This window comes from Aythya ferina, assembly GCF_964211825.1.
Source record: "Aythya ferina genome assembly, contig: HAP1_SCAFFOLD_105, whole genome shotgun sequence".
Classification (NCBI taxonomy): domain Eukaryota; kingdom Metazoa; phylum Chordata; class Aves; order Anseriformes; family Anatidae; genus Aythya; species Aythya ferina.
The window spans coordinates 112,199-127,495 of NW_028181414.1; the positions used below are offsets into that span (position 1 = coordinate 112,199).

Genomic DNA, 15,297 nt, shown 5'->3' on the forward strand with positions numbered 1-15,297 from the left:
GAGTCAAACTCTCAGTGCTCACGAAGCCACCAGGGCAGAGGGCTGACACAGAGGCACCCCGGATCCGCTCTCCCTCCCCGCTGCGAGGCTCGCAGCAGCCCCAACCCGAAGCACACACAATGCTTCGCATGGTGATGTCACCGCTGATTCTGAGTCCCCACGTGAGGGTCTGCTTCACCACTCTCAACGTTGGTGTTGGTTTTTGATTTTTTTTTTTTTTTCTTTTAAACATTCTCAGCTTATGGGAAACCATCAGGTAAACCACAGATCGCTAGGGAAGAAGGCCCACACGAGGGAAGTCCGTGCTTTTCTTCCAGGCAGTGGCACGTGCTTTAACACGCCGCGTTCGACAAAGCAGCTCTCCCCATTTTGCTCAGTGGCAACAGGCACGACTGCAACGCACACAGGTGTAGGCAGCACCTGCAGGTCCCAAACCCTTAACCCGTTTTTAGAGAGCACCAATTTTTTAAGTAGTGCTTTTCCCTTAATCCATGACCCCTTCTTTCCTTTATTTCTATCGGGTGGCTCTCCTCCATTTTCCTCCTCAGTGTCTGAGCAGACACTGGGAATCGTTTCCGGAGGAAGGGCACGGCTGAAGCTCCTCCATCTACTCTCCGAGAAAAGAGAGTATGTTAAAGAATACATCTTTCCTTTCTTTTCCCTTTTTTAAATACAATTTCTGAAATCAACGCTGCGGCCTGGCAGCAAATACCTACGGGACTAAAGGTGATTCCTCATCCTCACTGTAACGTTGTAGTTAACCTCCCAACGAACCCATCTCCCCAGGAAGCGGCCATTTGAGATGGGAAGGGGCAGAGCAAGAGGAAGCTCTCCTTAGCCTAGCTCTTCCCCCAACACCACCTCGCCACCCAGCACCAAATTCAACTCACCTGCTCCTCCCGATCACTCAAACGGGCGTCCGACGCTGGCACACGCCGCAGCGGTGGTTCTGACGTGCCTTAAATCACCTCTCCGCAGAATATCTCGGGTCTGTACGCTCAAATAACGCAGTATTTGAGAAATAACGCCCAGAGCTCACACTCTGAGTGCAGCCCAACAGCACCGAAGCACCGGTAGGCTAAACATTCCAAACCTGGCAACAAGGCTGACCCAAGCAACAGCACGGAACCCTTCTGCACCTTCAGCGTGGACATCAGCGTAAGGAAACACAGACCTCCTCGATCCAAATTTTAAGCGAGAAACGCAAAAGGTCACCCAACCGGCTTGTTTTCAGCAAGCTAAAGGAGAAATTAAGGCGACAACCGGGTGCATCCAGAGTTAGTCAGATCCTGAAGGCAGTTCCTTGGGGGAACGGAGGAGCAACGCGCCAGATGAGGGCTGCCTTACAGCGCACCCCTTAGAGGCACTGCTACGGAAGGAAGGCAGAAGGTTGGAACTCGAAAGAACTCGCAAGGCGCCCGTTAAGGGGGAAATCTTTCATTTTTTTCTCAGCAGAACCTCCCCTCTCCCCCCTACCCCCCCCATGAAGGCAGCCCGGGGACTCTTTGCTTCCTTAGGGAGAGGGCAGGGACGGGGCAGGGTGGTGGGACAGATGGCCAGAGGGTCAGATGCACGGACAGACATCCGGACAGAGGGCCCAGCAAGGCCTGACGAAGGGCTCAGGAGCGGGAGGGAAGGGCAGGGCGAGGGGAAGGGCGGCCCCGGGCCTGACAGGAGACCTTGGGCCTAACCCCGGGCAGCAGCTCCGCGTCTCACAGGGCCCAGAAGGGGCTGATACAGGGGGAGGGAACACCCCAGCCCCCAGCCCTGCCTCCAGGCCCTGCGGCCTTCACCCCCCCCCCCTCCCCTAAGGGCACCCCGACCCACAGGGCCCGCGACACGGCCTGCTCCCCCTCAGGGCAGCAGAGGGGAGCCCGGCCGGGCAGGAGGCCTTTCCCCTGCCGCCCGCTGGTCTATGAAGGGCTCTAGTTACCGGCGAGCAGGGATTTTTACTGATACTGGCCGGACAACAAAGACTACTTATTAGAGAAGTACAATTCTTTTTTTCCTTGTGATAACTTTTCTTGACCAAAAAACACGATTGTGAATGAGGGAAAATGAAAGATGTAACATGGGAACGTGCGGATACTCACGATGATGCAGCCTTCTATCCGCATGTTCGCTGCGCTGCTGGGATAGCAGCTGCGGGAGCCTGGCAGCAGAGGGCAGTGAAGCCAAGCAGCTGGGATCCTTCTCTGGGGAAGGGGACACTGAGAAAGCGCTTGCAAACGGGGCACAAGCCCTCAGCCTCTGGAGGCGGCGCCTGTCAGGCGTGAAGGAAAGGGATCCCTTCACGGAAGATGCTGTGGGCTTGCTGAGGCTCGAACAACAGACGGTGCTGGCTGCTACCAGCGTGCTGCAGCAGCGGCAAGACAGAGCCGTGGTGGTTTTCCTCAGCTGGGCAGCCGAGCTCCAGCACAAGCGCTCTCTCCCTGCCCCTCCTCCAACGCCAAGGGGAGAAAAGAGGCTGGCAAGGGCTCAAGGGCTGCCAGAAGGACAGGGAGATCACTCCACAAGGAGCGTCACGGGCAAAGCAGGCTCAGCACAGCCTGTTCCAGTCCAGCCCGGGGCCTGCTCCTGCGGGGGCTCTCCACAGGCCGCGGCCTCCTCCAGGCCACAGCCACCTGCTCCACCGGGGGCTCCTCCAGCCACAGGGGGGCTGCAGCGTGGAGATCTGCTCCACGGGGGACCCATGGGCTGCAGGGGGACAGCCTGCTCCACCAGGGGCACAGCCTGCTCCACCAGGGGCCTCTCCCTGCACAGGCCGCAGGGGAACTGCTGCTGTGAGCCTGGAGCACCTCCTGCCTCCTGCTGCACGGACCTTGGGGGCTGCACAGAGCTTTCTCACTCCTCCCTGAGCCAGATGCTGCTGGGCAGCAGCTTTTGTTCCCTTTCTTAGATGCAAGATCTTCTTAAATTCAGTCCAGCCAAGTAGGAAATGTAAATGTGGACAGCTGTATCTTGGCAAAGAAGATAGTAGGGAGCAAGGAGGTTCAGCAGTCAAGGTGGAAGGTGATGCCATGAGGCTTACAGGCTAGTAATGTTCTAGTGAAACCCAGCCTTCCTAAAGAAACCTGCCTGACTACTTGATGTGAATAACAGACTCTGTTCAGCTCTTTCCTAACATAGAAACGGTGCTGACTGCTTCTTCAGAGTAACAGAAGTTCGTGATACTACTGAAGTAGTTGTGGTTCAGATGTAGATCTGATTTCTCCTAAGCACACTGAATTCACAACTGTTGATCCTCCAGAGGAGGCTTTGCAATTGAACACCTGGAGAATAGGTAAATTTCCCGCTGTTGTTCTCCTCTCCTCTTGTTTTGATTTGTTTTGTTTTGTTTTGTTTTGTTTTGTTCCTAGTAGCATAGGCTTAAGACTCTGAAGAAACAGGCTGCTTTTTTTCATTTCCAGCACTGGCTGTTTCTCCTGAGCCCCGCCTTCTATTTTTGCAGTCATAGAATATGTGGATGTAAATTCGTGGAGAGAGGTAGAAAACTCTTTCAACTGGTGTTTTTTCGGCTATGTGGGGAGAACAAATAGAGTGGCTTTGAATATTCTGGCTCTTATTCAGAGCAGCATGTGGAGGGAGACAGATGCGTTTGCTTTTTTAGTGCAATGGCTTCAGAAGCAAGAGGGGAAAAAGCACTTTCTCTGGGAGCTGAAGAAGGTGTCCTAATCACAGGAGAGGTTTCTAAATGGCATATCTTTGCGAGGGTTCCTGTAGTTCGGAGGTTTTTGTTTGTTTGTTCGACGTTGGAAGGTTTTACTCTTAATATTCATGTCCTTCAGCAGAAGTGAGAAATGTGATTTTATTTTGTGCAGTGTCGTGGACCCTCCGAAATCTCCTGGGAATGATGAATACCTCGCCCAGTACCAATGTGATGACGGTGGAGACAAGGAGAAACCAAGAAGATCAAAAGAACGTGACCTCATTTCAAAAGAAACCGTTTTGTACGGCAAAGAGTCTTGTGAGCCTGGTGAGAAATTGCGGCAAACTTCCTCTCTCAAGTGTGACACTGAATGTAGCTCTAAAAACCTTTCCTCCTCAGCTGTTACAGAGAGATGCCAAGATACAAAGGACAAGACTAAAACCACTGAGAAAGAGCATTACGAATGCAAGAGGGAACATGCTCCTAGTGAAGAGAAGGAGACTCAAAAAGCAGGTCCTTCCAGCACGAGAAGGGTAAAGTTGAATACAAAGAATACAAACTTGAGCTCCTGATTGGCTTCATGCTGAACTCTGTGCTGTTCTTGTCCTAATCTTGGTCTCTCCATAGATAATATGGTTTAAATCCAAATAGAATCGTGCGATGAGGAAGATCTCACTGCAACAAATTCAACATCTAAAATCAAAGTTGACATTTTCCGTGATTTTCTTCCTGAGCAGAAGTGTGCGGTACTCCTTTTATATTAACGTAGAGATTATTTCAAACAGTCTTGAAGTGCTTGATGACTTAACAGTCTGCAGATTTATTATCAAATCAAAAAAACCCCGACTTGGTAGACTATTTTTTTCCCAGTTTTGAATGACCACTAGGAAGAAGGTTATTCCGGCATCAAAAAAGTCATGTGGAATGTATCAAAATTTACTGAACCAGTAAGTAAAAATTATATTTTTCTATTAGTTCCATTGTTTCAACTCTTCAGACGCTTATGGATGGCATAGATAACAGAGGGGAGATCGTGGTAATCGGAGCTACCAACAGACTGGATTCTACAGATCCTGCTTTACGAAGACCAGGACGCTTTGGCAGACACTTCCTCTTCAACTTGCCAAATTAAGAGGTGAGAACTTAAATTCAATGTTAGTGCTACCATGGCAAAGTCCAACTTTATAGGAAAAAAAAATAATTGACAACTTGAACAAAAGAGTGACACGTGGAGACACTGCGTTGTTCCATGGAAGGCAAATCTGGTACTGAATATATATGGTCAGGATGATACCACCAAGTAGTTAGTTCTATAATCAAACCTTTCATTCCCAAAGTTGTACCTGTTTGCTTAATTATTTAGTCCACTTGGGCACTTTCATCATGAAGTTGTGTTTTCGGTCTCAATCCTTCACTTATGAGTGAATAGGGGACGTGTTTGCATTTGATTGTGCCCCGGATCAGTGGTAGTAGTTTGAGTCATAATTCTTTTCTTCTTTATAGTAATTGTAGCAATTGGAAGCATTGTGCCAGAAGTGCTTTCTGTGAATTTACTGACTGGAAAGCAAATGTGATGAAGTAATGAGACTGTCCCAATGAAAGCTTGCTAAGTTTTAGAGAAGTTTTTTGGACAGCAAAGAAATGTTTCTGGATAAATTTTTCATTACAGTATTTTCCTCTGGGTCCTTAGGTCTCGTAGTTTGGAAACTTGTTATTGAAGCTATAAATGCCTTTTCTTTCACTGTAGGTTCCTAGAAAAAGTTCAGTATAACAAATAAGAACTATTCAATTTCCTGGTTGACAATGCAGAGTGTATATTAAATAACTGTAAAATACTTGAAAGTTGAGCAAGTAAGAAAAGTGTATTAATAGATGAGGGGTTTTGAGGGAGGACTGTTTTTTTTGTCTGTTTGTTTGCCTTTTGGTTTGTTTGTTTCTTGTTGGTATTTTTAAGGAAAACTTGGGACAAGCTAAAATGCAATGATTTTGCTTCAGGGTTGGAAAAGAAATTTTCAAGATTCATACTTGTGACTGGACCCCTCAGCCACCGGACATGTTGCTTGATGAACTAGCTGAGAAATGCATTGGTAAGACTGAAACAGAAACGGATTCTTGCTTGTGACCAAGTTGTAAAGAACCTTAGCTTGTACCAGGCAGTACCCATGCTCTTGTGCCTTGCTGCACAACTAGTCAACGAGGCAGCTGGCACACCTTCATAGCAATCTGAGTGAGATGCTTTCATCTATTTACTCTTTGTTATCGTTCCTCTTGTTGTCTGAGAACATTAAATGGTTCTGGGGCATCTTCCTCAAGAGTATAGTTTTTGATGAGGAGTCTGCTTCAGCTGCATAAGCGCAGGATATCAGGCAGTGAGCAACATGAAACACCCCTGCAGAGCGGTAGCACTTTGAATTCCCTGTTAAGCTGTTTGGTTTTGGCCTTACAAATTCTTTAAATGTTGCATGTTGTAAACCTGGGCCTTGACCGATGTAACGTTTGATTTTTGTTTGTTAGGATACTGTGGTGCAGATATCAAATCTTTATGTACTGAAGCTGCGCTGTGCTCTCTACGCCGATGCTATCCTCAGATTTATGCAAGTAGGGAGAAGTTGCTACTAGACGTTAATTCTATTAAAATAAAAGCAAAGGACTTTTTCATGGCTATGAAGAAGGTTGTTCCAGCTTCAAACCGGATCAAGGCTTCACCCGTATAAGCACTATCACCCATTTTCAAGCCACTTTTTCAAAGATCAGTAGAGAATATTTTACAAGTTGTGCAGAAGATCTTCCCGCATGCACAGCTTGCGCTAAAGAAGGACCGACAGCAAGGTATAACCACAGCATCCACTTCTTTATAATTCTGCTAAAGCAAAAATTTGCGGTTTGTGCAATCAACTTAAACCTTTCAGACATAATGGTGGTAGAATTTTATTATTTCCATGTGCATGTCTTTTTTTTGGGCAAGTCTGGAATACAACGCATAGGTTTTATTGTGGATTCGAAACTGAAATGCCAAATGGAAGCTCTGAATGACTCAAAACACAGTAAAGGACGATGCGTTCTCTACTGAAGCATCCTGCTTCTGACGGCAGCTAAGATAATTAGCATTTGTAGAGGTTGACTTGAGGTTTGAAGTATAAGGCACCTATTTTTCTTTAAAAAATCAAAACTCAGATCTTTGGAGGGGAAGCATTTCTAGGTCAATGTTTCTAATTCCTTTCTGAAGAATGTCAGGACCAGGATACAAGTATAACTGGTCTAAGCTAAATATTGTTTTAGCTATCATCATTTTTAACCAGTCTCCTAATTTAAATGTTTGTGGATCGTACTATACACGTGAGATCAATTAGCATTGATATTTACTAGATGAATGGAATTCTGTGGCCATCACATCCTTTATCCCCGTGCTTTCATTGTGGGAACCTCCTCCAGAAAGAAATGGTCTTGTTTGTTTTTGTTTTATTTTAGCTATTTAGCAACTGCAGAAATTGTTCGTAATCTCCTTTATTCTAAGGGGGAGAAAAAAATCACCAAGAGTAGCGTACCTTATACGTACACATCAGTGGGACTTAGTACAGCTTTGTAGGGCCTTGTTCCATCTCCTTAGATCTGTGGTGGGATGAACTCTAGGAAATAGCTTTCAGTGTGTGCTCTCAAATGAAGAAAGGGTTTTGGCACTGATTTAGAAGCTGTATTAATGGAAGAGAAAGAGACAAAGGCTATTCAGGAAAGTTAACAAACCTCTTTTGCCTTTCAGACCATTTCAATCCTATTTTACAAGATGATATGTTTGACAGTGATGACGATGCATGCTTGGTTTCTGGAGATGAATTAAAAGATGGAATGCCTGACGGACCAGAGAAAAATTGCCTCTGTTTCAGCAGGTAAAGAAAGATAGATCCCTGTTACGTTTAAATTCTCAGGTCTGCTGAGTCTTTGTAAACAGTTCCAGCTGTTAAAAGTGCGAGGGGTGGTAGACGAAGGGGCAACATCAAGTTTGTGTGTTGAAGGGGTGCTTGGTATTCACAAGAAGAAAGGGTGGAGGGACTAAAGTTGTAATGAAGTTGCTCTGAATGACCAAATTGAAAAGCCCAGGCTTCTCTTCGTAAGCCAAAGTGATCCGTAGACTACCAGAACACGTTGACTTAATCCATGGCATTCTTTGAAAGACTCAAGACCACATAAATGTGCAGTCTGTCCTTTTAGCTAAAAATACCCCAGCTTTATGGGTTTGTGTTGCCACCTTTTGCCCTTCTGTTTTCCAGGATTGTTAAACCAGTAGTGAATTATGTAGCAGAAAGAAAACTGAGAAAGGGCTTGTTAAAACACCTTGAGAGAAAATTGAATGGTGTCTTTATTTGTTAAGCCACCGAGTTGTGTTAATCTTGTGATATTTTAGTATGGAAGTCATGCAAGCCCACAGTTGGAAAGTTAGATCATGTTGTCACAGCTGGATCAGTTATTTTTCTCAGTTTCTATTGCTGTGCTGTCCAGAAGATTTTCTGTGCTTTAGAGCAAGGCTAAGTCTCTAGCATCTTTGATTTAAGCCAGCAAAGGTACAGCCTGATTGTAGTGGGGAAACAAATGCTCCTCACCAATTTATTTTTAAATAAAAATAAATTTATAATAAAGTAAATAATAAATATATAATAAATAATAAATTTATAATAAAGTAAAGCAAGATTGCAGGGATATTAATTTGCAGTCTTGGTTTAGTAAAGAATAGGAAACACAAGGGAAGAAGGTGAAACAATTGGAATGACTGAATAACTTAACTGGAAATCTTACATGTATTTAATGTACCGCTGCCATTTGGATTATTTGGGGAGGGAAAAGAAAGTCTATAGGAAAATTACTTGGAACATCTGTGTGTCTATTCAGCACCTCATTTATAAACTTGTTTTCTTAACTCCTGTTCTAGGAGTGCTTTCTGTGAACCAACATCATGCCAGCCCCGTCTGCTAATAGTAAAAAAGAAGGGTACGGCCAGGTTTCTTACGTGGCACCCGCGGTGTTGCACGCTTTGGAGAAATTTCCCGTTCACACCCTGGACCTTTCTGTTCTGCTTACAAACGTTGCATCGCCAGAAGAAATCTGTGGACAGGTACCTTTTTTCTTTTTCTTCTCATCGGATTCACTGACTGTATGTAAAGGATCAATGGAGTTGCAAGTAAGGTGAGCAAAATTAATTGGTAATGGAGGTGGCCTTGTTTTAATGTGCTGGGATGTTTGCTTCTGTCTGAAAATCCCCTTTTCTTTTAGACAGCACCACAAACAATCTGGATGTTGTACATGTCGACATTTTCCATACCCAGTTTTACAGTGAGGCTGTTGCTAGCAGCTCAGGAAGCTGGGCGGTGTTGCTAATAAACATCTCTTTGTGGAAAGAAATGCTGCTCATGTCACTGGGATCCAGAAAGTAGTTCTCATTGCCTCCTAAGACTGTGTGCTCCCAGTAGATGGCTCTGTATCAGACTGCATGTCGGCTACTTTTTGTAGCCTTCTTCTAAATTATATTAGTAAGGCAACCAAGGTTTGGGGCTTCTGTTTATTTTGTTTTCGCACGGACATACACAACTTGTGCTGTTGCAGTATGTGCAATAAAAGCATTAACATTCAGAAAACACTTCATTTGCACGGTGATGTGGTTTTAACTAGAAAAAATGACCAGATTTGGTGTTTTTACTTTTAGGCAGGAAATCCATTTTCTTGTTTGGCATCACTACCTTAAAATATTTTTACCTTTAGTGGAAACATTTGAGAGCCATACAAGTAAGGACAGACATGTTACATGACTGAATACTGATGTGTCCCTTAAGAGGGACATTTCCTTTCTTTGTTATGCGATGATTGTGGCTGTGGCCATATAGTTATGGTGTCTAGCCACTGCCTGAATATATCCTTCCCATCTTCTGACTAGAGTTCTCCGAATACTGATAATCTGAAAGGGTGCACAGAGAAATTCCTTATGTGAAAGGATGCTTGCCACTCTGTTCACGCAGTTTCATTTCATGGGGCAGTCAGATGGCTATGTAGCTATGTATTAAGAGGTTCTTGTACGTGTTTTAGTTTTCTTACGCAAGCTTTCCTTTTCACTAGCTGATCCGAAATGCTCAGAAGACAGCACCAAGCACAATTTATGTCCCAGATATCCATTTATGGTGGGACAACGCTGGACCTGCCTTGAAACTTACTTTTCTAACTCTACTACGTAACATTCCAGCATTTTCGCCAGTTTTGCTGCTTGCTACGTCTGATGTACGTCACTCAGATCTCCCAGAAGAGGTATTTGTCAATACTTTTCTTACTATTTCTTCAGTGTCTTGTAATTTATATATGCTTTCAGCATCAAAATGCTGTGCTTTCTTAAATGCATGCTGTTATTACTCAGGCACCCTAACAAATCACTTAAAATTTGCTTAGAGAAAAAGAATACTGTGAAAGCATCTGCTTCAGGTTTTTTCTGAATCAAGCAAGTGACTTTCACCCCCTTCTCACACATGCAAATAATAAATTAATACAATAATTCTGGTGGCTACAAAGTGGTTCAGTCAAGAATATGAAGTGCTTGAAATGACAAGAGGATGTTCTTACTGAAGAGATTTCTTCTGACAGTCTGCCATTCCATGCTATGTTGGGTAAACTGCTAATAATGCAATTTAGTAGAGAATTGAAACACTTTGATTAAAAAAAAAAAAAATAAATCAGTTTCTTTCTTCATATAGGCCAAAGCTTTCCAAGCTGGAAAGCTGAGTTCCAATTTCTGCTAAAGTAACTTTGGAATCGAATTCTAGTTGTAGTCCTAAATAAACTATAGTAAAAGTACGTGCAGAACTTCATTGACTTCTGAGAGTTTACATTAAGGGAAGGTGCCCAAAACAGGACCACGCTGTTGTCATTCTGATGATTTGGTCTCAGTCATTGGGGGAAGAGAACGGGTCTTACCTAGACGTGTTTATTATCAACTGCTTTGAAAGTGCTTGAGTTCCCACAGAAGTTTTTGTACAGGCTGTAAATTCCTTCTAAAATAAGTAGTGAAATTCCTTACCTACCTTTTAATACTAGAACTTGAAAATGGAGGAAGACGTAGAGGTACTAGCTACTTCAGACACCTTTTGGGAGAGAAATAAAAACTCAGCAAAAAGCCCTCACTTGTCTGCTGAAGCCTTTCTCTTCCCTCTATAGCCATAAAGGTTCTAAGTAAAGGCTGCAGCAAGGCAAGTAAATACAAAGGAGGCGCTGTTGGATGTGGTGAAAGCCATTACTTTATCAGTGTAGCGTACAATCCCTTCACCGAGCATTAATTCTACAGGTGATTCTTAAAGGTGATATTTGAATTTGCCGTGCCAGCCTGTGAAAATGTAGCGTTTTAAGGCCAGGATGATAACTTTTTTCAGTTTGTGTTCTTCAGGTTATTATTAATTTGAAAAGGTACTCGTCTTTTTGGAATAGAAGATGAGTTTTTTGTGGCCTTAAATCTGAAATGTCTCTCGTCCTTCTGCTTTAGATCCAAAAACTATTTAATAAGGAATTTGGAGAAGTGTGCAATATTGAGTTGCCTGGTAGGGCAGAGAGAGCATCTTTTTTTGAGGACCTAATTCTAAATGAAGTGGCTAAGCCTCCTGTAAAGAAAAGAGGTGAGGAGGATATGAGAAGTACATCTAAAACTTTCCTATCGAAGTTACTAGCTCTTTGGGCTTTGCTTTGGTGGTCATTTTCTGTCAGTAATTTGTCATATGCTTGTATTTGAGTACTGTAAATTGGCTAATTTTTCCTGATGAATTGAAGTTGATTGGACATTGGAAGTCGTGCCTGTAGCACCACCAGCTGAGCCTCAGAAGCCACAAGAGTGATCCCCACAAAAGTAGGGATGTTGGAGGAGGAAGAGGAGGATACCTTGCGTGACCTTAGAATTTTCTTGAGGGACGTTACTCACAGACTTGCCACTGACAGACATTTCAGGGAATTTGCAAAGCCCGTTGACCCACAGAAGGTAAAGTAGTGCTGATCTGTGTGTGTCTGTAACTTCTCAGTGTTCGTATTTCTCAGCGTTTTGGGTGAGGTTCAACTTTGTTTTTAGGGCTGCACTGTAAGGATTTTGCAAGAAGCAGAGGCAGTGCTTTTACTTCTGCTGACTCTCAAATGTCTCTTATGGGATTATTCGCTGAAAGCCCTGGTTTCATTCTAAAAAGCCAGTCCAAATGCCAACACAGTTTGCTCGTGAAAAGGCTTTGATATGTAGGCGTGTCACAGCACTGAAAAGCACAGAGATCTTTCCTTATAATTACAAACAGTATTTACAGGACTACTTTAATGAAGTCTGAAGCCCTTTATTGGACTGTCAGTTCCTGTGGGAACAGGAATAAGAGCAGCAGTTTGTAAAAATAAGTTTTGAGATCCTGTTCTCTGTTTCATCTGGAACTCCTCAATAGGAATCAACCATAAGTGCAGTGTGTTTTCTTTTTCCTCCAATTGGCTGCTTAGATGCCTTTTTCTCCTTAATTTATGAGATAAGCCTAAACTAGGGGCATATATTTCAAAGACAGATGTAACTTGAATATACCTGCGGATCAGCAAAGTCCTCTTCTTGTGGGCATCCACTGGCTTTTCTTCCCCTTTTCTCCTAGGTTCATGAGCTGTGAAAAATCTAGACAGATACATATGTCCTCATCTGAACTGGTCATTAGTCTCCTCTTCTGGTCTGAGGGAAGAAATGAGCACCTCAGGGCCCAGTTATCTCATTCTAAAGTAGATGCCTGCAATAGGTACTTCACAGGTGCAATTCATGCACCTTTTCCTCAATGTCGACAACGAAGAGAATGCCGGATGGCTTGCTCAGCTTTCACTGTTGTGATTTTCTGAAGCAAAGTGAAATGAATCTCCCACCCTCAGTGTTTCTTCTCTACCATGCACATGCTTCTGACCTCCCTACTTCTTGTTGTCCTCTCCTAGCCGCTCTAATGAAAAATGAAAGAGCCCTTCCATTTTTGAGAAGCAAACTGGTTAATTTCAGCGTCTTCTGATGCATCGCAAATGTTCAGGGTTTTTAGGAAGTCGTTTATTTAAAGTTTTCAGAATAATTTTAGTAGACAGTGTGCAAGGTTATGAAAACCTCTGAATGCTTGTACTTGATCTGCAGGTACCTGACTATGCCACAAGGATTAAAGAGCCGATGGATCTTTCAACAGTTCTGACTCAAATTGACTCGCGCCAGTACCTCGCTGCAGGAGACTAGCTGAAGGACATCGATCTAATCTGTAACAATGCCTTAGAGTACTACCCGGATCAAAGATCTACAGGTGAGGATGTGCTTTTTAGCCCTAGTTTAAAAAATCTGACAAACGTAAAGATGGAGAAATGCTGTGTGCGGACAATAGACTTCGGATGGATTAGATGATTTTGGACGTCCAGACTGTAAATATTTTATCATTTTGCTACTTGGGCATGGAATTGTGATATAAGTGTTCCCAAGGAACTAGTGCTTTTGTTTTAATTAACTTCGATGTTATGCTGAAAATATTCACTGAGAGAACCTTTCGGAACCAAGCTATGAAGAAAGCAATTTTTTTCTGTGATCAAAACAGTTTCATTGGTTGGTAGACAACATTCAGTTAAAGTCTGTAAAATTTCAGATCGTCACAGCGCCTATGTTTTGCAAGACACTGCATATTCAATGGTGAGGAACGAAACGGATACAGAGTTTGGATGACTTTGTGAACAAATTAAAGAATCTTGTGAGAAAAGAGGTACGTGCTTTAACGCTAAGGATTTGAAGACTTGTCTCTGCATTTGTAACTAAAAATGCACGACGAAGATCTTTGGTATCTATTCTTTCTTGCAAGGTCGCACCTCTGCAGCGTGTGCTCCATGCGACAGCTCCAAGTCACCACAGCAGAACCCTGCTACTGAAGATGAGAAACCAGATGAAGAGAGTAATGAAAATGAGGAGGTGCCAGCGGCACCTGTAGATGCCAGTACACCCATTTCTAATGGCAAGTTGCATTTTATTCAGCTGCTCTTGTCGTTCATACCTTCTCTGTTCTTGAGGCGCAACAGGTGTCTCTGATGCCTGGCTCTTTATGGCAGAGGTATTTTGTTTTCAAATTGACTTCCAAATGGGAGAGAGAAATCCAGAGGTCATTCATTCAATATAGTGATGAATTAAAGTTCAAAGAAAGTTGGTTCATTTGATGTACTCTTACTGGAACTTCATTTTGTAAACAGAACGACCCCCCACTCAAGGATATCACAGCTTCCCTCCCGTACTAAAAATGATAGTACTCACCCTTGTAGGAGCAGCAATGTGAAGAAGGTCAAGGGCAGTAAGAAGGGTTCAAAGCTTTGATATAACAAGCCTTACACTTTTTTTGACAGAGCTCCTAATAAGCATCTTTAGCAAGGTCTGGAGATGGGAGAAAAACTCAAACTAGATTTTAATTCTAGGATGTATAATGTCAAGCTTGACTGTTCCTCTGAACAGTCAATTGAATTTAATTTTTTTTAATTTAAATTAATTAGTTTAGTTTTTTTAAATTAAATTCAATTGAATTTAAAGTTTTGAATTTAAATTCCAATTGAATTTATTGAAAAAAAATCCAATTGAATTTAAAGTTTTTGTTGTTGTTTTTCACGAAACACTAAGTTTATGTGAAAGGTTTTGCTGCAATATCTTTTTGCCAAGGATATTAAGCTTAAGTTATCCACAAGAAAAAGGTGGGGAGAGGGAAGCTTTAGTTTTGAAAGCTTTTTTTTTTTTTTTTTTTTTTTTTTTCTCTCCAGGTTTTTCTTGAGCACAGCAGCGTTTCAGTGTCTGCCTGCCATTAGTTGCCCCACTACCAAGTCAGGAGGGTCAATTAAACTTGCGTGAGGCAGAATTTCTTTATCTGAATCTACGTGGTTCACATAAATATATTCTTGTTTCCTTCTTTCCCTAGGATTATTCTTCTCCCAGTATTGAATGTTTCAACGGACACCGTTTAAGATCAATGAGCAAAAGCATCCTGCGGTGTTCAGTCTCCAGCTTTGAAGAAAGTATGGCGATACTGAGGGGAAATGTCAAGAGAAGATGCTTTTCAAGGTACTGTATTTCTATATGTTCAATCTCTGTTCGATTTGTAGATTGAAAAGCAAGAGAGAAAGCATGTGCAGTGAGTTGTGGCCTGATAAACCTCCGGCTAAAATCAGCAGAGGCCTATGAGCATGCTGATGGCGTACCAGTACCTTAAAACTAGAGTCCCTCTTCTCAGTGAAAGTCTCCCGCTTTTCTAAAAAAACCTGTTTTTTTTTTTTTCCCAACCCCTTTGAGGTGTTCTTGTGGTTTAGCCCGGCCGGCAGCTAAACACCACACAGCCCTTCTGCAACCCTCCCACCTCCCTCTCTGGAACGGGGGAGAGAAATGGGAAAGTGAAGCCCACGAGTTGAGATAAAGACAGTTTATTAAGACAGGAAAATAATAATGATGATGATGATGATGATGATAGTACTGCTACTAGTAATGTGTACAAAACAAGTGATGTACAATGCAGTTGCTCACTACCCGCTGACCAGTGCCCAGCGTAACCCCTAGCAGCCCGGCTGCCCCGCCCTATCCATGGTGCAGCGTGTTGCCATAAGGCATAGAATTCTTTGGCCAGTTGGGGTCGGCCATC

General features: G+C 43.2%; 2 protein-coding genes and 1 long non-coding RNA gene across 4 annotated transcripts in view; 1 reads left to right on the forward strand and 2 right to left on the reverse strand.

Moving 5' to 3' along the window:
* The window catches only part of LOC311428650 (zinc finger CCCH domain-containing protein 11A-like), a 181,236-nt gene that overhangs the window by 23,632 nt on the left and 142,307 nt on the right, over positions 1-15,297 (reverse strand). The gene's annotated exons all lie outside the window — the stretch shown is intronic.
* The window catches only part of LOC311428649 (zinc finger CCCH domain-containing protein 11A-like), a 133,896-nt gene that overhangs the window by 2,550 nt on the left and 116,049 nt on the right, over positions 1-15,297 (reverse strand). The window lies entirely within an intron of this gene.
* Positions 6,169-8,747, forward strand: LOC311428652. Its single transcript, XR_014687807.1, has 3 exons — positions 6,169-6,478; positions 7,407-7,533; positions 8,571-8,747. It is a non-coding gene; the product is annotated as an uncharacterized lncRNA (long non-coding RNA).